General features: G+C 51.4%; 1 long non-coding RNA gene across 1 annotated transcript; it reads right to left on the reverse strand.

Annotated features, from left to right (window-relative positions):
* Window positions 1-751: 751 nt before the first annotated feature.
* Window positions 752-25,944, reverse strand: LOC309628939. The gene is made up of 5 exons (XR_014244791.1): window positions 20,066-25,944; window positions 6,905-7,163; window positions 5,106-5,188; window positions 4,733-4,849; window positions 752-1,289 (listed from the first exon to the last, which is right to left on the reverse strand). It is a non-coding gene; the product is annotated as an uncharacterized lncRNA (long non-coding RNA).
* Window positions 25,945-26,425: the final 481 nt, after the last annotated feature.

The raw sequence follows: 26,425 nt of genomic DNA on the forward strand, positions 1-26,425 counted from the left end.
CATACCACTCGGGTCTTCCTCTCCACACAGTTTTCTCTCTCCTCCTCTCTCTTCCCCTTTCAGCTTTCCTACCAAGACCCTGAGAGCACCCATTCCTTCCGCGCTTCTTCCCTCCTCCCCCCACCCCCTTTCAGGCCTCTGTCTCCCTCTGTCCCCTTCTTCCCCTTCTTCCACCTCCACTCCACGCCAGCTCATTTCTCCCCAGTTCTGAAGAAAGCTGACCAAAGAAATCTGGCTCCTCCCCTTTGCCTCCCTCCCTGCCCCCCAGGCACACAAAAGGAAACAGAGGCACCAGATGGCCTGGTGCTAGCAGAGGGGCTCGGGGAAGCTGCTGCCCCACAGAGGTCCCCGCTGGGCCTGCGAGCTTGTCCAAGCTGCCGCCCGGCCCAGCCACCCAGCTGGCAGAGGAGCGGGGCCCAGGGCCAGCCTCCTCAGCACGAGGCCAGCTCCTCCTGCCAGCTCCCTCTGCCCAGCCTGCCCCCGGGCCAGCCCGCGAAGGGGGGCAGCCTCACCAGCTGAAAAGCAGAGAGTGTCCCCACGTGTCTGAGCCTCAATACCAGGGCCCAGGGCCCAATGGCCTGTAGGGACACAGGGGTTTCCCAGGAGGGAGGAAGACAGCCTGGCAGTCTGCTCTTTCTGTGGAACAGGCTGTGCCAAGGAGGGGCCTCAGCGACGGCTGAGTGGGCCGCAGAGGAGCTAACTGTCCCCCAACTCACTGCCCCCCGCAAAAATGCTTTGATGATGCAGTGAATAGTGTTAATGGCTACCATTTATTCAATAGTTAGTTGAGCCAGGCATTAAGCTAAGTCATTACTGCAATATCCCAAGCCCTTCAGTAGTCCTGCAAGGTAAGTATTTGGATCCCCATTTTACAGACAAAGAAACTGAGGCTCAGAGAAGTTCAGTGACTCCTCCCAAGCAGAGCCAGAAAGCCAGTTAACACCGCTTAGTTTCTTTTCCAGTTGAGAGTCTGTAAGTCTTGCTAAGGTAATGTTCCAAACATGGGTACCTACTCTCTCTCTTTGCTCCATTTGCCCCACTAAGGCCTTCAGGAAAGCCATGGGGTGGAGGGCGGAAGTTTCCAATCCTGGCTGGCCATGGCAAGTGCCCAAGAGACTTTTTTTAAAAAATCAAGATCCCAGGACCCCTCCGGAGGCGGGGACAGATCCCAGCCTCTCCGGGAGACACTTGTGCAGGAGCAGGAGCTGTGGAATAAGCAGCCTCGGGTTCCTGTTACCAGTCATGTGACTTTGGGAAAAGATGCTTTTCTCTCTCCGAGCCTCAGTTTCCTGGTATAAAAAAACATAGAGATAATGTTTACTTCACCAACACTTCGTGAGTAGCGTATGGTGCCTGGCCTGGTGCCAGGCATACCGTAGATGAACAGTTGATGTCAGCTCCCTTCCACTTCCCTCCAGAAACCTGAGGTTCCAGAGTCCAGACTTCAGAAGGCTCAAGAGAAAGGGGCGAAGCCCATGAATATTGCTCATGTTACCCTGACCTTTGATCTGTGCCTTAATAAAGGTCCGTGCTCCCTGCTCCCGGGTCAGCCAGCTCCCACAGGGCCGCAGGCAGTCTTGACAACAAGCCAGCGTGGGACAGGTGATTTCCAAGGGTGGGATCTCTGCTCTCAGAACTTCCGCGGAAAGGGCTCAAAACTGACCTACTCCACCCGCGAAAGGTCAAAACCCAGCCTTGCTGAGAGTTTCTGTCAGAACATCAAAGTGTTCCCCGGCCTTCCTTCTCTCAACGACCAAAGCACATATGGCCAGAGCCACCGTCACTGGCTGCCCCCCTCTGGAGAGTGACAGGCTCGCCCCAGGTCCCGCCCTCCCACCCTGTCCTGCCACCATCAGCCCCTCAGGCCACTCTCTCCTGCCAGCCCTGGGCACCTCCTAGCCCCTGCCCAGACCCACTTTCCCACTTTGAAAGGCGACGATCCCCAAATACTCCCTTCACTGTCGACACTGAGCTAGCTGTGACTTACCTTGAGGGTGGGCCTACTGCCAGCAGCCTGGGTGAGAATCTGTCCTTTTCACCCTTTTAACAGGGGAGAACTCCCAGGGATACCGAGCTACCTCTCTAGACTTTACTCAACCCAACCTTCAGCATCGCAAGCCACGTGGAGGAGCCCTGTCACACAGGTGCCAGGCCGGGCGCATTCGTCTTCTCCTCCTCCCACCCGAGAAGTGAGGGAGGCAGCTGCCTTTCTCCTCATTGTACAGACGAGACTCATTCACATGAGCTCTCACCGCTCGTGGGTAGTGGGCTCAGGATTCAATTCCAGGACTTCTGAGTCCCAGATCAGAGCATCTTCCACTCCACTGTTGGCTACCTCTCTGCAATCTATCTTGAATCTATTGATTTTTCTCCCCCTTTGCTGCCCTCAACTGAACCCACCAACCCAGCTCACCTGGGTCACGATAACAGCCTCCAACTTGGTCTCCTCGTTCCTATTCTTGGTCCCTAAAATCCGCTTTCTACAACAGCCAGAGTAGAGTGGTCCTTTTCAAGAAGTGATCGTGTTACTCCCCCAGCACATGTGAAAGAAAATCTACCTCCTCACTGTGGCACGTGAGGCCCTCGGTGACCTCAGCCCTGCCACCCGCTCCCGGCTCATCCGCCCCCTTCCCCTCGGACTCTGCCTTCCAGCCACACTGGCCTCCTTTCCTGTCCTCAAGCCTTTGCCAAGGCCTGGGGGCTTTGCACTTGCCATTTCTTGTCTCTCTCCTCTTGTCACTCTATCTATTATCCTATTTTAGTTTCTTCATAGCACTTATAACTATTTGAAAGTATATTATTTATTTGCTTCATGGGGATTTTTGGTTTTGTTTTTATCCACCTCTACTGCCCAACCCTCCCCAACAATGTAAGCTTCGAAAGGGTTGCCACAGCATGCCCCATGCTGGAACAGCGCCCGAACAGCAGCAGGTCCTCATCGGTAAGTCTCCACTGGTTGAGTAGGTGAACGCCAAGGAGGCCACAGAGGTGACAGGCAGCGGGGCAGGCCATCAGAGGGGAGGAGGCTGGGGCAGTTTCCTCCACAGTATAGAAATGGCCCTATACAGAGCCTCGCCGTCGGCCATGCAAGAAGCACATCAGGTCCGAAACATAAAGAAGGCAGCCAACTGTTTGGCCAAGGAGGGAGAACTCTTTGGAAATTGGGAGGGTAAAGAAAGGAGAATTGAAATGCTGGGTTTGTGCTGGTAGCTGTGATTTTTTTTTTTAACGCCATACAAGGGGGTTCCTGCAGTGGTTCACCATGAGCAAACATGAAAACTTCTAGAAAAGAAAGGAACTGGGAGAATGGAGAGAACTAAGTGCTGTGGGCTAAGATGGAACAGACTCCCCAGAGCTTGTGCTCATGTGCGTGGGCTCACGTGACCTTCAGGGAGGCCTCCTCCAGAAGAGAAGAAAAAAGAAGAAGAGGAAGGAGCAGGAGGAGGAGAGGGGAGGAGGAGGGGGGAGAGGAAGAGGAGCAGGAGGGGGGAGAGGAGGAGGAGGAGGGGGAGAGGAGGAGGGGGGGAGAGGAAGAGGAGGGGGAAGAGGAGGAGGAGGAACAGGAGGAACAGCAGTTGTAAACAAGGTAGCCCAGTGACCACAAAGAGCGAGTAGCCAGTTCCCAGATGACCTTGGCAGTGAGGATCACGTGGGGAAGTCCAAGGGTGCGCCCTGACTTCAGACAGTGAGAGGTGGAGGGAGGGAAGCAGCGCAGCGCCGCTGGGAAATGCTCAAGTTCCTCCTTGTCCAGCTCCTCCAACCGGGCCAAGCTCTTCCTGCTCTGAAACTTGTGCTGGCTGTACCTCTCCCACTACAGACTGTGTCCCTGGGGATACTCAGTGCTTTGGGATAAATGTGGCACATCTCTCTGGAGCATTGATCTTACTCGATTATTTGGTGGGAGGCATTGCTTGATTAAACACATAGGGATTTTATTTTGCAATAGGTACAAGATGTATGTGAATGTTTAAGATAAAATGGGAGTCTTTCAAAAATGTCATACCTGTAGCCATCTTTATGAACAGCCCAAGGGGTGTCTACTCTCTCCCGTTGTTCAGAGGTATCACTAGGAAGTGTAGAACAGTCAGTGGTTCAATGCACAGGCTCTAGCACCAGACTGCCTGAGTTCACATCCAGGTGCTGCCTGTGTGACCTTGAACAAGTTACTCAACCTCTCTGTGCCTCAGTTCCCCATCTGTGGAACTGGGCTGAGAGTAATGGTACCTACTTCATAGGACATGTGCGTGAAGTGCACAGGGTAAGCACTAGGTAAGTGTCAGCTGTTTCACTGCCCAGGACACTTGATTCCATGCCACCTCGAAGTACCTTCTCTCCCCAGCAAGAGCACTGGCAACATTGAGAGTGGGACAGTCATCTGGCTCTTGGGCATGACCCATGAGGTGCAGGCACCAGGAACTTTCCCCCCATACCCTGCCCCCTCCAGAGAGGATCCTGGGGGGCTCTCACCTCAGGGCTCCGCCCCTTGCTGCGCGATTCCCTTACTTGCAAGGTGCTCTATTCACAGTCACTATCTTCCCTTTCCTACTAACTCCTCAGGGCTGGAGCTGGGACTAAAATAAGGCAAAATAGAGGCTTAGGGTACAAAATTTAAGGAGACTCACTCTCAGAGTCGTGCAAGTATTCCTGGCTCAGTTCAGATATCACGTCCCCCAAGAAGCCCTGCCTGAACACCATCATCCAAGTCTTCTTGGATGTCCCTCACCGTTCTCACCTCTAATGAAACTCCATTGCAACCGCCTGTTGACCAGCCGGCCCCCGCACCGGCCTGCGTTCCAGAAGGTCGGGCACGTCGCATCATCCTTTCTACGCCGGCAGAGCCTCACACTTGCTGAGCAAGGGAAGGAACACAATGAATGTCTGGTGGATCAGGGTTGAAGGAATTGTTCTAGAGGAGACCCTGAAGCCTAGCAAAGGTAAAGTAATATGCTTATCGCCCAGGTCGGGTAGTGAGACTAGAAGAGAGAAGTGAGGGAGGGGGAGGGGAGAAGGGGAGAACAGCGGAGCATTGGGATGGCTTATGGCAGAAATGCCCCCAGCTGAGGGGCAGACGCCCAAGAAAGAGGGAAAATACTTCCTCCTCCTACCTGACAAACGTGGAACTCACTCCATCATTCCTTCATTCATGCAACAATCCTGTGCTGAGCACCCACTGACACCAGGCACTCTTCTGAGAGTGAAGAGAGAGGGGTGGGTGGCAGGCCCCTCCCCCAGGGCTCCGGGAGGCCCTCCCCCCGCCCCCCACCCCCCATGGGCTCCGCTCTATTTCTCCCTCTTTCCATGCTGATTATGCACCACTCAGGCCTGTGCCCCACGTGCCTGATACGGACATGTAAGTCACAGCAACCTCAGTCTTCAGGGCCACCTGTGACAATCCCACTGTAGGAACTGTGCTTCTGGGGAGACTCGGTGAGGTGTGATGAATACACACGAGAAAAATCAGAAGGTTGAGTGGTGGGGCCTCAGGCATTGCTGATCCTCTCATCCCTGGTCCGCTATCCCTATCGCCTCCCTTGCGACAGTCCTGATAGGCCCCCGAATGGCCAAAAGACAATCCCCACACTGGAAAACCTGCCTCCAAACAGGAGAGGCCACAGGAGGCAGTGGAAGGAGCAGAGTATTTGCCTGGATTTGAACCCCAGGTCTGGCAGGGAACCGCTGAGTGACTGTGCTGTGCCATCTAGGCTGTCCGTGCCCCATCCCAGCCCGGCTGATTAGACGACACGACATACGCAAAGGCCCGGCACCATCCACTGGGGGCTTCAACAAGTGCTAACGCTGTTCCTTTGAATAATGAACTCCACGATTTATCCAGATAGTTTTATACAACTTCTTTGTGTAATTGGTATGTTGCAGCGTCTCCCCCACTTAAAGCATTATTTTCTAAGGCTGTTCGTTCGTCAGATAACAGTGGTCAAGCACCAGATCGTTCTGCTTCTGGGCAGCAGAGACCCAAGCTCCATTCTGGGGACAGGTTAGCACAAGGGAGGGGCAACCGTCTCCACCCCGGGCATCCGGAAACGCTAACCAAAACGGGGGAAGCTCGGGTTAGGACAGAAGACGTAAATGGGAGTTGGGGCGGTGAGTGGAGATGGCAGAGACAAAGGGCAGTCCGGGGGGAAAGGCCAGCTTGAGAAAACCTGCGGGCAGGACAGCGTGTTGCACACGAGGGAACTGCGAACAGGTCCCAGGCCTGGGGACCTGGAGAGGAGACGTGGCACCACAGGTGATCAAGGTCCGGTCCAAAAGGGCCTTTTAGTCAAAATAATGGGTTTGCCTTTATCCTGAAAGCTCCAGAGAGGTACACTTCAGCAGAAGGTTGGACGGGAAAGGGTGGGAATGGCTCCAGGCAGAGGCCAATGTGATGAACTGGCTGATGAATTATTAGAGCCTGGATGAGCACAGTGGACCCAGGAATGAAAAAGAGGAAGTGGAGTCAAGAGATGTTTAGATGGTAAGAAAAACGAATACAGACATTAGGGATGAGAGAAAGGGAGTTATTTAGGCTAACCTCCATATTTCAGGCAGCTAGACCAGTGGCAATTCACTTAGGCAGGGAACCCAGGAGGAGATGATAATAGTGAACTTGGTTTTGGATAAAATGAGTTTGAAATACTTGAAGGACATCTAGGTGGTGTCCTATAGAACTTGTAAGCAACACTGTGTTCACTGAGTCTGGTGAGTACTCCTAGGTCTCCCAGGTCCTGTGTTCTCATCTGTAAAATGGGGTTGATACCTACTTCCTAGAATTATTGAGAGAATGTTCACTAAATAAGATAGCCATGGGAAAGCGCCAAGCCCTCTAGCTGGCACATAGTGGGAATTCCTTGAATGTTCGCTGAACCTGGAGGTGATGGTGACCATAGATGTTTCTTTGTTTGAATACCTTTACTGCACGTGTTCATCATGGTCTCCTCAGGGCAGTTCTGGCTATGTGGAGAGGACCGTGTTCAGGGTTTCCAGGAGACCAGCTGCTGAGAGAGGAGCTCTTTGCATCTACCTCATCAGCTCCCACGCCAGGGATGCACCTCGCCTCTTCTCGCGTCCTGACAGCCTCCCTGCCCCAACGAGATTCCAGAGACAGGGAGGTGCTCCTGTCTGACTCAGGTAAACTGACATGCAGGGGCCCTGAGGCACATCTTGCCCTGGGAAGACAAACAGGTTTTTATTACCTCCACCTTAGGACAAAGCCCCAACCTCTCGCTGCTGTAGGAGGTTTCATTCCCAGGAAGAAAAAATCACCTCTAGTTGCAGTCTGCAAGTGGCACCTCCCTGGCTAGACTGTGAGCTCCCGGAGGGGAAGGAACTGGCTCCCTCAGGTCCCCATTTCCTCCTGGTACTCAGCACCATTCCCATCTGAGCACATGGTCAAGGAAGGTTTGTTGAATTTTCATTCCTTTGTGATTTGTTTCTGCTTCTGAGCCAGGGGCTCCCTCCAGGTAAGCAGAGTTACACGCACTCCACAGAATTCAACAGGAAAATGTCATGCACACTGGGTCAAAGTTACGGGGGTTGGGAGCCAATAGTCCCTGCTGCTTCTTCCCCTCCTTCCCCACTCTGCACCTGTCTCAGCCTATGATGCTGAGGGTCTCGGAGGTAGATTCCTAAGTCATGCCAAAGACAATGCATTAGGTCCTTTAACATAGAAAATTCAGTTGGCTGGCCACCAAATTACATCACCTTTAGCAAGAAATTAAGGCAACTCCAAGAGCTTTCTCCTCCCCTATGATCTCAGACTCTGGTCTATGGAGGGAATTCCCTGGCAGTCCAGTGATTAAGACTCCGTGCTTCCACTGCAAGGGGCACGGGTTCGATCCCTGGTCAGGGAACTAAGATGCCACATGCTGCGAGGCATGGACAAACAAACAAACAAACAAACAAACAACTGGTCTATGGAGCACTGGAATGGAGCAAAAGACGCTAGGGCCTACTACCTAACACACCCATAGGGACTTGCCACTAAAACAAGCCAAGTTACACGAACCCACCTTCCTCCCCATCTTTGTCTTCTCTTCTGCTGGGTCACCTCTTAGACCCCTCTGGCCAGCCAGTACCAGGCAGCCCCCGCAGAGCTGCTTCTCATCCCGACTAGCTACAGCGGTAGCACACGTGAACTCAGCCCCATGCCCCGCACAGCAGCTATGGCATTTCGGCAGAAGGGTGGCTCCCCGACCAGCCTCCTTTCCCCCATGTTACCCCCGGGCTGGCTGGGTCTCTTATTCATTGACAGCCTCTGACGTCCTCCCCCCTGGCCAGGTGAGCAGTCAGTCATCCAAGGTCTCCACTTGGAGAACAACTGATTTAGATTTCAGAGATTTGGGAGACCTGGGGAGACTTTCCTAAATGAGATCCCCCCTGTTCCAGCACAGACTCCCAGCTGCCTAGCAACTGTAGGAAGAGATCTGGGAAATCCGGAGCTTCCTCCACAGCCCCCTATGCTGTGATGAGCTTGGTGTGGCCGCATAGGAGGAAATGCGCTGCAGCTGATAATTATCAGGGGTGACAATCATAATCCCAAACCTGCTATTACTGTGTTTACTGAGGAGCAATTGCCACAGAAGCTCACACCACTGGCCTTTCCCAGGCCCTCACCCTTCCCGCCTAGTGCTGACTAAGGGAGTAGAAATAGCCTCAGGCTCTTCCCAGGAGTAGAAGCTATAGCCTGAGAGAGCCCCAGGGCGCTCTGACACCAGCCCTGCCCCTTATGCTGTTCCCCAAAGTTGTGAGTGGCCCCCAGAGAAGAAGGAGGAAAGTTGGAAGTGAGGCTCAGGGCACACCCCCTTGGCCTGGGTCGGGGCAGGGAACATCCATGGCCAAGAGAACCAGAGGTGATGTTTGGGATGCAGGGGCGCTGGTCTTGCTAAGGGGTTGCTGGGCTCTCTTTTTCTTTCCTGAAGCCAGTGGCCTGCTCTCTGCCCTCTTTTCTGAGTGGCCCGCTCAAGGCCAGGCTAAAGATGAGGAACAGTTGTAGAGTTGTAGAGTTGAGGATGTTAAGCCACACCCCCTACCCCCCACCCTTCCCCCTTCTGGTCTCCATGTGTCAACTTTGTCAACTGTGGTTGGGAAGAGTAAAAGAAAATTCCATCCCATGTCAGGAAGCCTTGTTTATGAGTTGCTGACTTAGGCTTCATGGGTGAAAAGAAAATACCCAGGCTTTCACCAAATTGTCTCTCTGAGAATGACATGTCATCCTTCCAGAAAGCTTTCCACTCTGCCTTCCTCCATGCCCTGGGTCCAAAATCCTGGCTCTAGCAATGACATCCTGATGTGGCCCACCTCTTTTCTTTGGTTTTTCTCCCTCCATGAGGCAAAGGCCAGAACCTCATGGCGCCCACCTGGGAATCCAGACCATGGGGACTAACTAATCAAAGTCATGGACTCATAGACTGTTAAATTTTGGCATGACAATAGATATAAGCTAATCCAATATCCCCATTTTACAGATGGGGAAACTGAGGCCCAGAGAGAGAAAGTGACTGACCCACAATCACACAGCTGGTTAATGGCAAAATTGAAACTGGAGCCCAAGCTTCCTGACAATTATTCTTTCCAGCATACCAAACTACCCCTTGATTCTGCTTGTACTTTGGGTTCAGATCACAAAATAGAGATTTTTTTAAACCTAGCATTGTGTGATTTGATACTAAACACTCTGAACTTTTTCCAAAAAAAATTTTACAAAGGTCTTTCTTAGCCTTTCCTCAAGGCATTGTTTTCAGGTAAATGAAAGTTGACAATATTACTCTTGTTGTCTAGGTTGGGAAACTGAGGCCAGAAAGAGTTACCCTAAGTTACAACAAAGATGTATCTAAAGTGGGAAGAAGGGTTCATGTTTCCTGACTCTTCATCCAGTGCTCCTTCCACAATACTCTCCTCCTCCATAAATCAGGCATTGCCACCCAACTCACCAAACTTGCCAAACGCTACTATCACAGGTGCCCCTTCCAGAGACAGTCAGAACCGCCACAGTATTTTAAATCTGAGCTCACATGCTGCCTCACTCAAGTCACTGTCCCCCAAACGTCATCCTCGAGGAGAAGCCACCTCCCCTTGCTCCTTTCACGGCCCCTCTCCCAGCTTCCTCAGGCCCTCGGGGGAAGAGCATGTCTCCTTCTCTCTTGGTTCCCACTCCCAGCGGGAGAGACATCAGGGAGAAGTGCCTGCTCAGCATCTCTGCATGCCTCTGGGGTTGTTGTCAGTGGGTGGGGGCCTCCAGCACTTTCTGAGAGCTGTAGGGTGTTCACCAGGAAGCCTGGCTTGTGAGAGCAGTTGGCAGCTGCTGCCTTGGCCTCCCGGCTCTGGACAAGGGTTTCTCTGCTCGGACTATTGCAGACATTGTGATCACCATTGTGATCAGTGGTTCTCAAACTTCAGAATCGCTTGTGGGGGGGGCGATAAATTCAGATTGCTGAGCCCCATCCCGAGAGTTCCTTATTCAATAGGTCTGGGGTGAGCCTGGGAATTTGCATTTCAAGTTCCCAAGCAAGGCCAATGCTGTCGGTCCACACTTTGAGAACCCCCGTGAAAAGGTCACGACCCACACGATCTGATCAGCTACGAGGGTCTGGAGTATGGAGAGGACTGGAGAACACGGAAAGGAGGGTTGGGGCTGGGAAGGAGTTAGGCTGAGGACCAGCTACCTACATTGGAAGTTTGCACATACAAGTGGTGTACACAGGTGTGACGATTTAGATGCTCATGCCAGGATTAGTGTAGCAGTTCCGGAATCGGGAGCCTAGGGGTGAAAGGCCCTGGCAACTTAGTTGCCAGTTCTCTCTCTGTTACCACTCTCCCTCTCCTCTCCATTCTCAGTGGCTTCCCTCCAGAGGAAGTTCCCTGAGCTTCGGCTCCCTGGTGACTCATAGGCGGGGGGGTGGGGGGTGGGGGGGGGTGGCGAAAGGGGGAGGGGGGAGGCAGAGGAAGCTGAGCCACTGGTCTCTCCGGGCACAGGCTGCGCGCAGTAAGCAGCTCAGAGGGCAGGACTCGCTGGCCAGCTGGGAGTGGGCTCCAAATGTCCGGGACAGGCAGGAGGCAGGGGCAGGGCAGCCCCAGTCACCCCTGTCTTCTGCTGGCAACTGGCCCTCCCCGTCCTGGGCTCCTCCAGGGGACCCGGCCAGAGCCGCATGTGTGCCAGATTTCCGGAAGAGCGGGAATCCAGTCCCCTGGGAGGTGGTGGGGGGTGGCTCTGAGGGAAGGGGCCCCCTCTGTGGTGGGGTGACATCCAGACACTCACCCTGGCCCAGCCTCCCTCCCGCATGGTCCCTTAGGGCCAGGAGGCCTGGGAGGAGGGAGACAATCTCTCTGCACATCAGTGCACATGGCTGCTCGCGGAGCACAAGAGCGCCAGGGAGGGTGGGAAGCAGAGGCCTTGTGGCTCAAAGAGGTAAGGACTAAATGCCAAGAAGGCTGACCCAGCCCTCCTGAGTCATTTCCCAAAGAGCTTCCCAGTAGCCAATGGGCTTAATGTGCCCAGGACCTGCCTCACCTGTAGGCCAAAGGGGCATATAGTGTATAATTTAAGGGGCAGCCAAGCAGATTTCCTGTCTCCCAAACTGACTCCCATCACCTATGGTAGGGCCAGAAATGAGTTTTCATTGCTTTGGGACTCAAGCTCTTTTGGAGGGAAAACATGGGATGGGGGGTGGGTGCAGAGAGGAAGGATGAAAAACACCGGGATTCTTCTCTGCAGCAGAAGGACGTCATCCGGGAGAGGGCGAGGGGGTCGATAGGAAGGCAAATGGGGAACAGAAAGAGAACTTGAAAGTCACTACCCCACACATGGGGCCTCCGCTTGTGCCAGAGGAGCATCTCAGACGCACCACCTCTGGCCCTGTGAGCAACACGCTGGGCCCCTCCCTGCCTCCACACCCTGGCCTCTTCCCACTTCACACCTGTCAGGAATGTTGCAAGACTCCATTGACCAATGTTTACAGAATGCTCCAGAGAAGAATGATCCCGTTGCCAAATGCCTGGGTCATCCGGTCTCATCACCCTTTGCTCCCACTGGAGCAGGGATCACGCTTAGCCACATTTCTTCACAAAGAGGCCTTTTTACAAACACAGGCAGGAGGACAAGAAAGGGACCTGTAGTGAGTGCCTAATATATGCAGGGACTGAAGCAGACACTCTCGCATATGTTATCCAATATTACAAACATTGGGTGACATCACAACACCCATTTTTCAGCTGAGGCAACAGAAGCAGAGAGGTTAAGTGGTTTGACCCAAAGACAAAGTTAGTAAGTAGCAGAGCCAGGAGCGGAACCTGTCTTCACCTGGGTCCCCCAAGAGCAGAGCCTGATTATACGTGAGTAGTATATTTGAGAACGTGATCCAAGGAGGCAGAAACAGGGCATGAGAGAGCACCAATACAGACGGTACACTATGAAGCCGTCCATAAGGGTCAACTGGTTGACCAGTCCTATGGGACCATCTAAGGACACTTTGAAATGTATCTCAAAATCATCCACCAGTGTAGAGAACAGACTTATGGTTGCCAGGGGGGAAAGGGGGGAGGGATAAATTGGGAGACTGGGATTGATATATACACACTACTATACATAAACTAGATAACTAATAAAGACCTACTGTATACCATAGGGAACTCTACTCAGTGCTCTGTAATGACCTATATGAGAAAAGAATCTAAAAAAGAGTGAATATATATATATCTGTATAACTGATTCACTTTGCTGTACACCTGAAACTAACACAACATTGTAAATCAGCTATAGTCCAACAAAAAGTGTTAAAAAAAAAATCATCCACCAGAAGAAAGGGGGAGCGCATTTATCCATTGGCTATGGTTCCCCATTGGCCAAGAGTTGTCCCACAGAGGATTAACTCCTCTGTATTTCTGAGCTGCATATGCACAAGGCTAGGAATTCTGCACAGAACTGGCCACAGCAGCAAAGGCTGGAATAAGGTCCCAGGCACTGAAGGCTTGAAGTGGTGCCTAAGGGCAGTGCTCTGGTCCACCGCACATCCCCCCCACACCATCCTAGATACACTGAGTAACTTACACGCGATCTCCAGGGCACTCAGGGGAAGAGCCAAAATGGGAATCACAGTCCCTGACTCCCATCCATTCATTCAGCAAATATTTATCTCAGGCATACTGTGTGCTGGACACAGGGGCTTAACAGTGAACAAGGAAAGCAAGATCCTTGCTCTTAGGGAGCTTAAATTCTAGTGGGGGAAGGGAGGGGGCACAGGGGACACAGGCAATTAGCCACTGAACAAATACACAAGTGCTGATTGTATATCAGGCACTGTGCTGAGCACTGGGAAACCCCAGAAGAAATTGTTTTCTTGTCACTGAGACACAGGAGCAAAGCACCACAATCTCATATGGTAACTGCTGTGATTAGGGTTAGGGTTACTCACACCCTCTGGAGCACACAGAAGGGGCATCTTACTCCAGACTGAGGAGGGGTGGGGGGCATCAGGAAAGGCTCTCCGGAAAAAGATGAGATGCAAGTTCTTTGGAAGGCCAGGCATCTCTGGAGTTGGGGAAGGGAAGAGTGTGCTCCAGGGGGAGGGAACAGCATGGGCAAAGACAGAGGAATGAGAGGATGCCATGCTCTGCAAATAATTCAGTGTGACTAGACGGTGCTATATATGCAGGATAGTGTCAAAAGATGAGGCAGAAAAGATAGGCAGGGGGTGAACCACAAAGACCTGAGTACCTAATCCTGAAGCATTTGGATTTAATTCTGAAAGTGAAGGCAAACTTCTTTTAGTCCTCTAAGCCCAATTAGCTCTCAAACATCTCAGCCAAAAAGGGAGATAAAACCAGTCAACACAGAAATAGACCCCAGTGACCTTGGAGCACCTGAGGATGGCTGATCTGCATTGCCTGGGTTACATGTCAACAACTCAGCTCTCAACACTTGAAGAGTGTTCGTTGCGTAAGTGCACCTTGAATGCACCAGCCTCAAGGTCAGTTCCTCTGGGGCTGAAGAGTCCATCCTCTACCCCATCTCTTTCAGCTGCCAACTCAGCCTCTCCCCTCTTCAGCCTTGCCCATTGCAGGCAGAAATCCAAGGGCTGCCGTCCAGAGGTCTGTGACATTGAGGACTTTGAGCTCAGGCGTGGTGCCTCTGGCCCTCCTTTGGTTTGCATGAAATACTTACCAGGGCTTTCCAGCAGAACCCCACCACCAAAGGCTAAAACCAGAAAAGCAACCAGCATCTGGCTGCCTCCTTTGCAGAGGCCCATCACATCCATCATCTGGGCAGGAGAAGAGCTTCCTGAAGCCCACAACGGCATCCAGCAATCTCCCTGCAGAGTCCTTGTCAAACTGAGCCCCTGGTTTCCGTTCATTCTTCAAAGCAAAGAACACTGCGATGATCTGCATGCAGACAAGAGCAAAACTCCCAGCAGCAGCCTTCCTGTTCTCAAATTCAGAGCAGAATGAAATTCCATGCCAGCATCCTCCTACCCAGAGAGGTTCTGAGATGACCTAGGCCACAGTCGAGGGTCCACCTAGAGTTCAGAGGTGGTTGAACACCTTGAGCCTGCAGCCAGGACCTGGGGTCAGCTTCAGAGTCCTTCCGCTCACAGGGATGGAGTGAAGACCTCAAAAACAGCTCCTAACCGTAGCGCTGGTATTTGGGATTTTTTTTTTCTCCCTTGACTTGTCCCTACCCCCGGCAAAATTCCCTGGTCCTAGATCCCATTCCTGCAAGTTCCTGGTCCGTGCTGGGTGGCCCTCCTGTGCTTGCCAGTCTGCTCCTTACAGCAGATGGTGATCCAGGGCGACATCATTCCCACAGAGGCAGCACTGGCATTTCAGTGAGAACTGAAGCTTGTGCTTCAAAGTAGACCAATATTCCAACAGAAGCTGCAGGCTAGTAGGAGTCGTGGTTAAGGGCATGAGGCTGCACCCCTTCCCCCCGGAAAGGCCCTTGTAATCACACACCCAGGTGCTTCTGGAGCTGTAAGACATGACCCCCTAAAGGACATTCTGGGCATAAGATTCTGAGAGTATCCAGGGCAGTGGTGGAGGGAGGCTACTTAGGACACACACAAATGTAAACCAACAAAGCAGAGGTTTCCATCCCCAAGGATGCCAAGGACTCTAATTAAACTGACTCCCAGTTGCTCCCCTGAATAGAGAAGCAAATCAGAATCTTTGCGAGGGACGCTTCCCTTTCCCCAGACATCCACCATCCTGCAGTGATCCCCTCCACCGCCACCCCACCACTCTCCCTGGCTTACAGGTGCCCGGACTCTTCCTGAGGAGGCTGCCTAGGGAGAGGGAGGATGGGGTGCTGAGCACCGGCCAGGGAAGGAGTTCTTGGGGCTTAGCAGGACTCCTCTTGCCAAAGAAGGGAAAAGAAAGATGGACCCCAGAGCTGATTCCAAGCTGCCCAAGTGCTGGGATATCATCATCTTTCTCAACAGCCATAGCAAGCCCCCACCTGCTCCATCCCCAGGCTCCTGGTAGGAGCCAACAAAACAGATGTCTTCATAAATCCAGGCCCTCTCACTGACACATCTCATCTTTTAAAAAGACCGAGAGAGATGAAAGCTCCCAGTCTCTTCTTGGATCTCAGTGACAGATTTTTCTGATTCACCTCATTACCTCCTCCTACGGGGGCCCATTCGTTTCCACCTCATTTTCCTCCCAGTTCTCATGCCTGTCCCCATCCCAGCATATCCTGACTGGGGGGCAGGGGGTGTTGTCTATCTTCACCCAGCTTTCACCCTTCCAGACATGGCCTCACCCCCTTGGCACTTCTCTCTGGATTAAGACGGGTTCTCTTTTCTGCCCCTCTCCTCCAGATCAAAAGCCCTGGAAATCTTTCAATCCAGCATCTCAGGAAGAAACAAATCACAAGGCAATGGTGTAAGAGGATGCTGTCCTCTGGGCTTTGATTAAGAAATAATGAGGGGGGCTTCCCTGGTGGTGCAGTGGTTGAGAATCCACCTGCCAATGCAGGGGACACGGGTTCGAGCCCTGGTCTGGGAAGATCCCACATGCCGCGGAGCAACTGGGCCCGTGAGCCACAACTACTGAGCCTGCGTGTCTGGAGCCTATGCTCCGCAACAAGAGAGGCCGTGATAGTGAGAGGCCCGCGCACCGCGATGAAGAGTGGCCCCCGCTTGCCGCAACTAGAGGAAGCCCTCGCACAGAAACGAAGACCCAACACAGCCAAAAATAAATAAATAAATAAATAAATTAAAAAAAAAAAAAAAGAAGAAGTAATGGGGGACAGGACCTCTCACTCTGGCCTGGAACCCTTCCTGCCTCAGTTTGCTCTGAGTGTTAGTGGCCTTTGCAAAGATCTTAAACCCCACCATTCATATCTCTGAATCTCCCACGGCATCTAGCAGAGCAGCAGCACAAAGTACACACTCAATAAATAATCGATGAATGGAATCCCTATAAATTTCAAGTCATTCATTGAACGCTGCCTAGGATCATTAATATATTTCAAAATGGCAGGCTCTTGGAGTTAGAAGGGACCCGTAGGGGTCATCCATTCACCCTCCACCCAGCACAGGAATATGTACTGCAGGATTTCTGACAGGTGGACATCTAGCCTAGACTCCTTGACCATCTCCATGACCATGAATACCTAAGGCAGCCCAGCCCCTGTCATAGTTGAGATCTCTAGTTATGAGAAAAATCTTTTCTACTATTTACTAGAAATCTCCCCTCCCCACTGCTGAGTCCCACACCCCTCCACACATGAACTGTTTGCAGAGCTTGTGTTTTCTGCAAGAGTGTAAGTTCCCGGAGGGAGTGCCCAGGGCAGATTGGCTTGCAGATTGGCTTGCTAATTGAAGGCGGTAGCAAACTCTCTCTAGAGCACTGGGTAAGTAAGACAGAAGAAAAGGAAGCCAAGACCCATGGCTCTGCCCATACATGTCCCAACTCCATATAGCCAGGCCGCCACCCCTCTTCATAGTTTCCTCCACCAAGGAGACAGCAACTTAAAACCAGAAGAAACACAAAAGGATCCTAGGTTGTTAGGCTCTGTTCCTGACCCTCAGCCCCATCCCAGGACATCGAAATGTTATTGATAACACTTTCCTCTCAGAAGGATATGCTTAACAGAGAGAGCAAGGATGGGCTTTCTCAGACTGAGAAAAACAAAACCTACTCCCTCTGCCTTCTGCTGAGTGTTCAGGACACTGTTAACTAATCCAGAAGATGGGAAGAAAACAGCAGGATAACTTTGGATTAGGTTTCAGACAAGCTCTTCCAAAACACAAATCAATTGTTTTCACTCTGAGGCTTTCAAAGAACAAGATGCCTGTAGAGCCAAAAAACTGGCTGGCAGTTTTCTAGGCATCTGGATGTTAAGTGAATGGAGATGCAAAGATGATACACTATGCAAATAATAGTCACATGACAAACCTCTTTTAGTTTATAACTGTTTCTGGACCACAGGCCTAAAATGGACCAAGGCTCTTCCTTACCTGCGTTCCTGGGGCCTGCAATTTGGGCCTTGGCCAGATAAGGAGAGGAGGGGATATTAGGGAGCAATACTGATGAATATTTATGCCCTGAAAGGCTGAGTTATAAAGTTAGTGGGTGAAAGGGACCAAGTAAGGATAATAATAATGGTTGAGATGAGGTAGAGTTAAGTGGCAGACCTTTATAAACTATAAAGCCCCAGGTATAGTAAACGTGAAGTATTACAGACTATAAGAGCAGATTCACAGGTAGAAGGTCCTCAGAAAATGTTAGATACATTTTTCTCACCTGAGGCATAGTTCTACCCTGGGGCTTTTTATGGGACAAAAAGCAAAATAAAAGCTGACTTTGTTGGACAGAAAAGAAACAAAAGGAGATGGATACACAAAAAATGTAAGTGCTTAGAATCTGCAGCATACACTGAACTCTGCCCACCTCCCTTTAATATGTTCCCCAAAGCTTCTGATGGTCCCCTTCAGGTTCAGGCAGGCAGTCCCAGCTAGGGTTCTGGGAGATGGCAGCAGAACCTTGATTCTGGGATGACCTTGGGCTTGACTTTGCAGAGCTAAAAAGGAAAGGAGTTAAAACAATGCAAAGCCCTCCCACCGGATTCCACCTTCTTCTGTTGGCCACTTCCTTCCTTCCCTCCTTTTTCCTTCCCTTCCTGCAGGAGCTACTCTGCCCCACCTTCCTTCCTGGGGAGGAGGACCTGCCCTTTCCTCTTCTAGGGCTGGTGCCAAAAGGATGAACAATGCTATGTTGAGGGGGGCAGGGGCGTGGACGGGGTGAAGGGAGTCTAGAGGTGGGAAGAGGCAGTTGATGTATGACCTGAAGCAAAGAGTGACCAAGCCAGAGACGTTTACTCCTCAAGTTGCATTTCAAGGGTCTTTGGCCAGTTCCCAGAAGTTTCCTTTACTTAAGCTTACAATCAAAGAGACGGGTAATTGTGGCGGCAGCAGCAGAACTCCCACAATCCCACCAGAGCGTCACCCATGGTACCCAAGTAATGCGATTTCAGGTCGCAGAAAAAAGGGTGGTGTCAGCGAGATACAAAGGGGGCTCAATCTAGGTAGCCATCTGCAATCTCCCTTCTGCTGTCCACAGTCCTCTGAGAGAAAAAGGCAGAAAGGAAACTGGGAAAGAAGCAGAGATGTCAAGAGGGTTTCTGGAAGTCTTGAAAAGGCTGAGGACAGAAAGTAGGTTGTGTTAGGTAGAGGAGCCAGCGGACAACAGAAAAGGTAAGAGAGCAGTCGCCCTCATAACAAAAGCATTGAGTTAGCAAAGGAGATGACAGAGTGCGGGAGGGGCAAGGTCAAATGGAGTCTTTTTTAAGGCAAAGCTCTGGAGTGAGGGCCAAACTTGAGCTGGCGAGCACAAAAGAGAAGGCACTCCAGGAGGCAGCTGTGAGGGGTGGGACGAGTGAGGGATGACGACGAGAGTGGCAGGAAATCAAAGGGTCCGTCGAGTGAAGGGGGGCACCAAGGAAATTCTCCTGGGAGGGTCCCGCTTTGTCTGGCAAGGGCGGCGGCGGGGTCAGCACGTGCAGCCGGGAAGCGCCGGGGCCGGGCTCCCCGCCGAGGAGCGCCGGGGAGGAGGCGCGACGCGCGAGGGGCGGGCCCCGCGCTACAGAAGGGGCGCATTGTCAAGTCCCAGGCCGCAGCAGATTGCCGCTGTCCTGCAATACCCTCGCACCCTGGCACCGCGCCACTGGCACCACCCGCGGGTTGGAAATAGCTGCGCCGTTCCCATGGCGACCAGGCAGCGACTCCCGCCCCCGCCGCCCGCCCCAGGCCCTCCCCGCCCCGCCCCGCCCGCTGCGCAGGTCCGCCGGCCAGTGCCCAGGCCGACTCCCTCCCACCTGGGCGCGCCCCCCCCGGTAACCTTGGCAACAGCGGTCGCGGCGCATGGTGGGAGGGAACGGGGGAGGGAGGGGAGGGGCAGGGGAGAGGGGAGGGGAGGGAGAGGAGGGGAGGGAGAGGAAGGAGGCGGGGCGCAGCTCCGAACGCCGCTCGGCCGGCCCCCTCCCTCCGGCCTGCGGCGCCGCGCGCTAGGCCCGGACTCTCGCAGACGCCGCGGCCCAAACCCAGGCCCGGCCAGCTCTCGGGCGGGGCCGCCGAGGGGCCCGGCCTCAGGCGCCACGGGAGCCGGCGCAGGAAATCTCCTCTCCCCGCCGCCTGCCCTCCCGGAAAGGCGGGAGCAGGGGAGGAAGCTCCGTGGCGGCTGAGCCTGCGGGAGCACCGCGCCGACCGCGTTGTCTCCTCGGAGCCTCCTCCGGCCCCGCCTGACCTCCCGCCCCTCGAAATCCTCCCCGAATCTCCCCACCCTTCCTCCGGCGATGGGCGGAGGCCTTGGCGGAGGGTCTCCGGCCTGCGCAGCCCCGTGGAAGGGGGGGCCGGAAAAATAAAGCTCTCTCCCGCCCGACGGCGGGGGGCCGGGAAAAACCGGGAAGTGTGGGCCGAGGGGGCACTGGGCTGGAGGGGGAATCGCCCTCGGGCGCCGGGGTCGTGCGTTCCAGGAAGCCCCTGCACTGCACCCTGTGAAAAGTCCTTGTAGCTCCTCGGTGGGATTGACGCCCCCACACCTCCCCTCCCAGAGGAAGATTTCCACCCTGCGTTACCCTCGCGCTTTGGTTTGCTGGTGTGGTGTGCAGGGAGTGTTGCGGATCTCCAAAAGAGTGTCTCAGCTCCCAGGGTGATTGGGTCAGAACTGAGACTTTGACCGACCAAATGGGGGGAGGGAGGCGTGGAGGAAAGAAAGGGGCAGACCAGAGAGTTTCACTTCCACCATCCCTCTGCAGGGGCAGAGTCTACCCCTGACTTCTTGGAAGGTGAGTTCCTGCAGGGCAGAGCCCCTGGCACATAAAAGGTTCTGAACTAAATTAACGTTTATGAAGGGATATGATTAAAACCAGATACAGTAGTGCCTCCGTCATTCAGTTGTCCCGGGGGGGCAGGGCATCCCAAGGAAATACACTTAAGAAAGTGTTCAGGGTCCCTTGAAATTTGGCCCCAAATCAAAGGAACCTAATAAAATAATTAATACTCTGCATTTGTAAAGTCCTTTCCTCTAAGAATGTTACCTCATTCCAAACATATTTTTTACTTCAAGTTGGATAAAATTCCAAAGCAGAAGAAAGGATTCATATGGGGCAAATAAGTTTCCAGCTATCCATGGTCAGAGTGGAGGAGCATAAAAAGTTAGCTTCGCTGATTCTTAAAGCCCTGTGTTTTCTTTGAAGTGGTATAGTGGGGTTACCTTGGTATGATCAAAAGAGTTAGGGGATGTACAGTCAGAGGACCTAAGCATGAGACTTGCTGGGCCATTTAGGCCTAAATTTCCTCGTCTGAGAAATGATTAGTGTGACGATGAGATAATATGAAGTATTCTTCGTAAGCCATAGGATATGCCACATAAATGCTTCAGTTACTGGGACTGGTATACAAGTCACAATTCATATACTGTAGCTGCAAAATACTTTCCCAAGACCTTACTGGTTATTTCTCCAGATATACTAGTAAGACACAGACAACCTCTTTCCAGTCACCTCTGAATCGGGGAAGAAATTCAGTTGTTTTTCCAGGGCCACTCCTATATCTTTGGCTCCGTTTGGCATCAAAACGCCCGATGACTCCCTTTTTACATCTTAGCCTATAAGATAGCTTCAACTACTACACACTCCAAGTGTAGGCACCAAAACCCCAGCCCAGAAGACAAAGGAGTTATAAAAGAATAAATGTTGACCCAGGACCAGAAAGACAATCTGTGTCCAGAGAACAAGACAAGAGGGTGCATGGACTCAGAGAGGTGCCAGATGTGCAAGCTGGGGGGGAGGGGGTTGGGGGCAGGACTGAAGGGCTCTATGTGCTGTTGAATCTCCTTTAATATTACTATGGACTGAATAGCGCTCCCAGCCCCTGCATTCATATGTTGAAGCCCTAACTCCCAATGTGCATCTGGAGATAGGGTCTTTAGGAGGTAATTCAAATTGAGTTCATAAGGATTGTAGCCTTATAAGAAGAAGGAAAAGAGAGATCTCCCCATCACCATCACCAGAGTGTGTATATAATGAGAAGGCAGCCGTCTGCAAGCCAGGAAGAGAGCCCTCACTGGAATCCAACCATGCTGGCACACTAATCTCAGACTTCCATCCTCCAAAACTATGAGAAAATAAATTTCTGTTGTTTAAGCCACCCAGTCGGTAGCATTTTGTTATGGCAGCATGAGCAGACTAAGACAAATATGTCTTTGCTTGGAGCTGAACACCCTTCCTACCACCTCTGCCACCTGGCATTTTGTTCAGCACTTCCACAGTTGTCTCATTTTTAATTCCTAACTGTGTGAGTTGGAATTGGCAGGATTTATTTTTAAATGAAAGAGCTAAAACTCAGAATGATTAAGTGACTTGCTGAAAGTCACACAGATTGTGAATGGGCCAAACCAACACTTGAGTCTCCCCAGACAACATCTAGTCAACTAACGCTAAGTACTTACCATGTGCTAGGTTCTGATCTGGATTATGGGACTAGAAAGATGAATGTGATTTAGAGATGGGAAGGGCACAGTCTGGTCAGGAAGAGAAACATGTAAACAAATCATTACAGCAAGGAAAAGTGTCTACAAGGATAATTGGCCCAGCAGGTTTTTGAGGAAAGCGTTGCAGGCAGAGGAATCCTGGGAAAACATGGCTTTTTGGGGAGCCACAAGTACAGCTTAGAGCAGAGTATAGTGGAGGGAAGGAAGAGGCAGAGATGCTCCACAGGCCACTGAAGATACTGTTCCTCTTCTTCCTGCCCAAGTACTCTGATTGCCTCCCCAGGGCCCTGGCCAAAAGAGAGAACTGAACTTGAACAGAGATCAAGGCAGTCCTTAAGGGACCTAATATCCCTAAGGAGATGCAGCAGTAAACTCTTCAATTAGGTTCACATTGAGATTCTATAGTAAATTATCTTTGTTTGATTGTTTGAGTTGGGGGGTGTCTCCTAAGGGTAGTTTATTACAGCCCTAACCATTTGTAAATAAGTGATAATGTGCTTTAATTAAGAGAAGATATGAATTGCATACCTATGCCTTTTACTAGCAAGTGTCAATGTTTATATAGAATGGCTGGTTTCCAGACGCACAGAGTCTTACTTAAACTAATACAGGATCATCCCTCACAATAGAAATGCAGAAAAGGACCGTAGTTAATGAAGGGACTAACATCTGTCTGCTCTGTTTTGGGAGCATTAGTCCAAGTTCTTACCAGTTGGATACGAGGATTCACTTACCTTCTACTGTTTTCTTTACAAGTTGCATACTTGTGTTTATCAAAAGTATGACTTGTGATATCTGACTTTCAGGGACTTATTAAATCGCAGCACTCAAAGGCCCTCTCTGGGGGAGAGACTGTAGGTTGGGGAAGAAATGAACCCAGAAGGGCTATATGCACTCCCAGCCCCTCTCCCAGAAACTGGGTTCCGCAGGTCTGCCCACCTCCCCAGGGTGCTCATTCTGCACACCAGGCCAACAGCCAATTTAAGGGCTGGTTCTGGGATTTCAACATCCCTCTGCCTGGGACGAAATGAAGACTATCACCTCTGCCTCACTGGAGATCTCATTAGAACTTGAACTCTGGTCTTTGTTCTTTCCCAGTGGGTTCAGTACAGTGGAGAAGGTGAGGGGAGAAGGGGGGTCGGTAAAACCACAACTCCCAGAGCATCAAGGGTCCGACGGGCCTCTGAGATCTGGATGTGAGTAAACAAGCAATTACCTACAAGACAGACTGGTAACCAGAGAAGCGGCCGAAAGGATTTGATTCTATTCACTCTGTGAGAGGATGTCTGCCTTCCCTCAAGCACCCCACCCCTCCCCAGCTTCTCAAGGCTAATTTCACCACCCTCTGCCTACTTTCCAAGTGATATTCCACCCTCAGTGGAAGCAAGGTCCCAGGGCTCAGGGCTCAGAGACAGAGGGCTCAGTTCTGGCTACATTCTTCTTGGTTTGGCCATTGTCAACATCACTGCTCTTTGTCTATATTGGGAAAAGGGGAAAGAATCAGAGGGTGCTGCTACCCTCCCTACTCCAATACCCCTACAGCCTTCAAACCCTTTGGGGGAAGAGAATTTAGGAAGAAAGAGGTGACTCAGAATTTTCTTCTCAGAAACCGGAGTGGGAGCCCAGCTGGGCTGCAGGAAGTGTGGGGTCTGAGTGAAAGAAACCTCACATTCCTTTCTCTGTTTGGCTGTGAGCTTCCCCCTGCCTACTGCTGCTGGGCTAGTCCCCCCCTTTTTTTTTTTTTCCCACTTTCTCTGGTTCAGCTGATATCAATTCAGATCCTGGTACTGAAAGGCCTCTACATAGATAAGATTAAGGTCCCGCACTTACCTTCAAAGAATTTACAATCCTGTGGGGAAGGGAGAAGGAATGAATTTCAGGATGTTAAAAAAAAAAAACATGTACCTAAACAACAATACAAGGCAACGTATAATATGTGCCTAGGAGAAGGACCACTGCAGCTAATAGTCCCGTCATTTCTCACCTGAATTATTGAACGGCCCTGTAACTGGCCCTGCCTCACCCTGCCTCCAGGCTTTCCTCTTCTTCCACTCCCCATCTTGTCTCCACACTATAGCCTGGTGATGGAGCTAAACGCAAATCCGATTGGGTCCCACCCCTACTTAGAAGCCGTCCTTGTTGGCTCCCCCACGTCTTCCAAGATGAAACCAAAGCTCCTAACATGGCACCCTAGCCTTTTGTAGTCTGACCTCTTCTAATCCACGAAGCCATTCCCACTCCACACTCACACTCCAACAGGAATGAAGCATTTGTGATGTGCAGATACTACCGTCTCTCTGGCCTCAGGGCCTTTGCACAGGCAGCTCTATCTGCCTGGAATGCTTTTCCTCTTACTGGCCACTTGGCTAACTCCAATTTGCCTTTGGGGACTCAGCACAGAAATAACTTCCTCCTCCCAGGAACCTTTCCCTGATACTCTGAGTTAAGCAACCCTCATCAATATCCCCTTATCACCACAGTATGAAGTCTGAATTATAATGAGTTTTCCATCCCTCTCCCCTGTAAACATCAAGTTCCTTACTCATCTTTGTACCTAGAGCCCGGCACAGAGTAGACACTAAATGACAGTTGGATGAAAGGCTGCCCAGCTGGCAGAGGAGCTCATAGAGAATATGGGAAGTCATTAGAGGCTTTTGAGTCAGAGGCTGATAATACCCGAAAACTATATTGTAAGCTGAGTAATCCATTAGTTATTCAGTAATGCTGGGGGGAGGGAGGTTGAGGGAAAGGGGAGAACGACTGAAGTACTAAGGGCTGGAAGTCGAGAATGACGAAGGCTACAGTGGGGACTGGAAAGGGGATGGAAATGAGCTTCACGGTGGAGGTAGGGCTAGAAGCTTGAGCAAGATGTTTGGATGTGTTTAAGAGGGGGAGGCGGGATGAGGTGAGGCCAAGGTCTGCAGCCCTGGTGCCGGAGAAGGAACTCGAATAGAGGAAGCAGACCAGGAAGCAGACCAAAGTCATGAGAAGGCACTGGATGCAGGTAGCCGTGGGAAGAGGGCTTCTCGGGAATCTGATAGAGGAGATGACCTGTTTGTTTTTAGAAATAGCTTCAGCTAATTAGGACAGAAAGCAAACCGACTGGAGGACTTTTGAGCTCTGCGTTGCTTTTGTCTCTTGGTGGTCTAGGCATGGAAAGCCTAACAAGCTAGGGCCTTATCTTGTCCTTTTTTATTTATTTATTTATTTATTTTGGCCATGCTGCGCAGCTTGTGGGATCTTAGTTCCCTAACCTGGGATTGAACCCTGGGCCCTCAGCAGTGATAGCACGGAGTCCTAACCACTGGACCGCCAGGGAATTACATTTTATTTTTTTCTTTTTGTCCTTTCAAAAATTGTGATGAAGGCTCAGGAATGGTGCTGCTCGGTAAATCTCTCCTCCAGCTTCAGCACAAAATGATCCCACACCGAGTAGAGCTATTTAATTCTTTTGCATTTCCCCCATGTTCCAGAGGACTTTGCTGGGGGATAATGCTGTTTCTCCATCCGGAGGGCACTATATCAAATACACAGCAGTTCTCAGTTCATTACCTTTTTTCTCCTTCTCACATTCTTCCTGTTTTCTGACTGAGTTTATTTTAGTCTTGTGTTTCTCTTGAAATCATCACAGACATCTGTCGCTCCTGCCTTCACCATCCGTCCACCCCTCTCTCCTCTCCCACTCCTACCCTCGTCTCCTTAACCTCTCATCAGTTGCTTTAAGAGACCTAAAACTGCTCAGCTTCCCTCCCTCCTCTCAGCATCCAGGGCCTCTTTGTTGGGCATGTTTCAACCTGTTCTCAGTCTCAGACTAATCCTCCATAACACGGAGAATGACAGATGAGGTCAGACTTGCTTGGGAGGGAAGGAAAGGCGAATTTCTTACCCAGGAAACCATGCTCATTCATAACTGGCTTTCCAAATGAGAACAGACTACGTGTGTGTGTGTGTGTGTGTGTGTGTGTGTGTGTGTGTGTGTGTGCGCGTGTTTTCTGCTGACAAAACCCCCAATCCTGCTTTCCTCAGAGCACATGCCTGCATTCTGATGTTTTAAACTCCAAAAATATAAAGAGAACGAAGCATTAGAAATATACATCTTTAGATTAGTAGCTGGCAGGTGCTAGGGTTTGGGGGAGCGATCCTTTATCCTCCGGGATCCTCTTGCACTTTGTTACCTTGCCATCTGGTAGGCTGGGGTTGAAGCTGCAAGAGTCTTCTTGGGCTGAGAGTGAGGAAGAAAATGCAGGCGACTGATACTAACAAGGTCCCTGGAGTGATTTATTAGCATCTCCAGTCTCCTTTTATTTGACAGGAGAAGGAAACGAAAGTTGTTTATTCCTTCTGATGAGACACTTACTTAGTAGTTTATATATTCAAACCCCATTCACTTCAACAGGCCCTTTCAGTTGACGCAACATCCTCTCTAGCTATCATCCTGGTGCTC

The sequence above is a fragment of the Balaenoptera borealis genome (assembly GCF_965194805.1).
Source record: "Balaenoptera borealis genome assembly, chromosome: 1".
Lineage (NCBI taxonomy): Eukaryota > Metazoa > Chordata > Mammalia > Artiodactyla > Balaenopteridae > Balaenoptera > Balaenoptera borealis.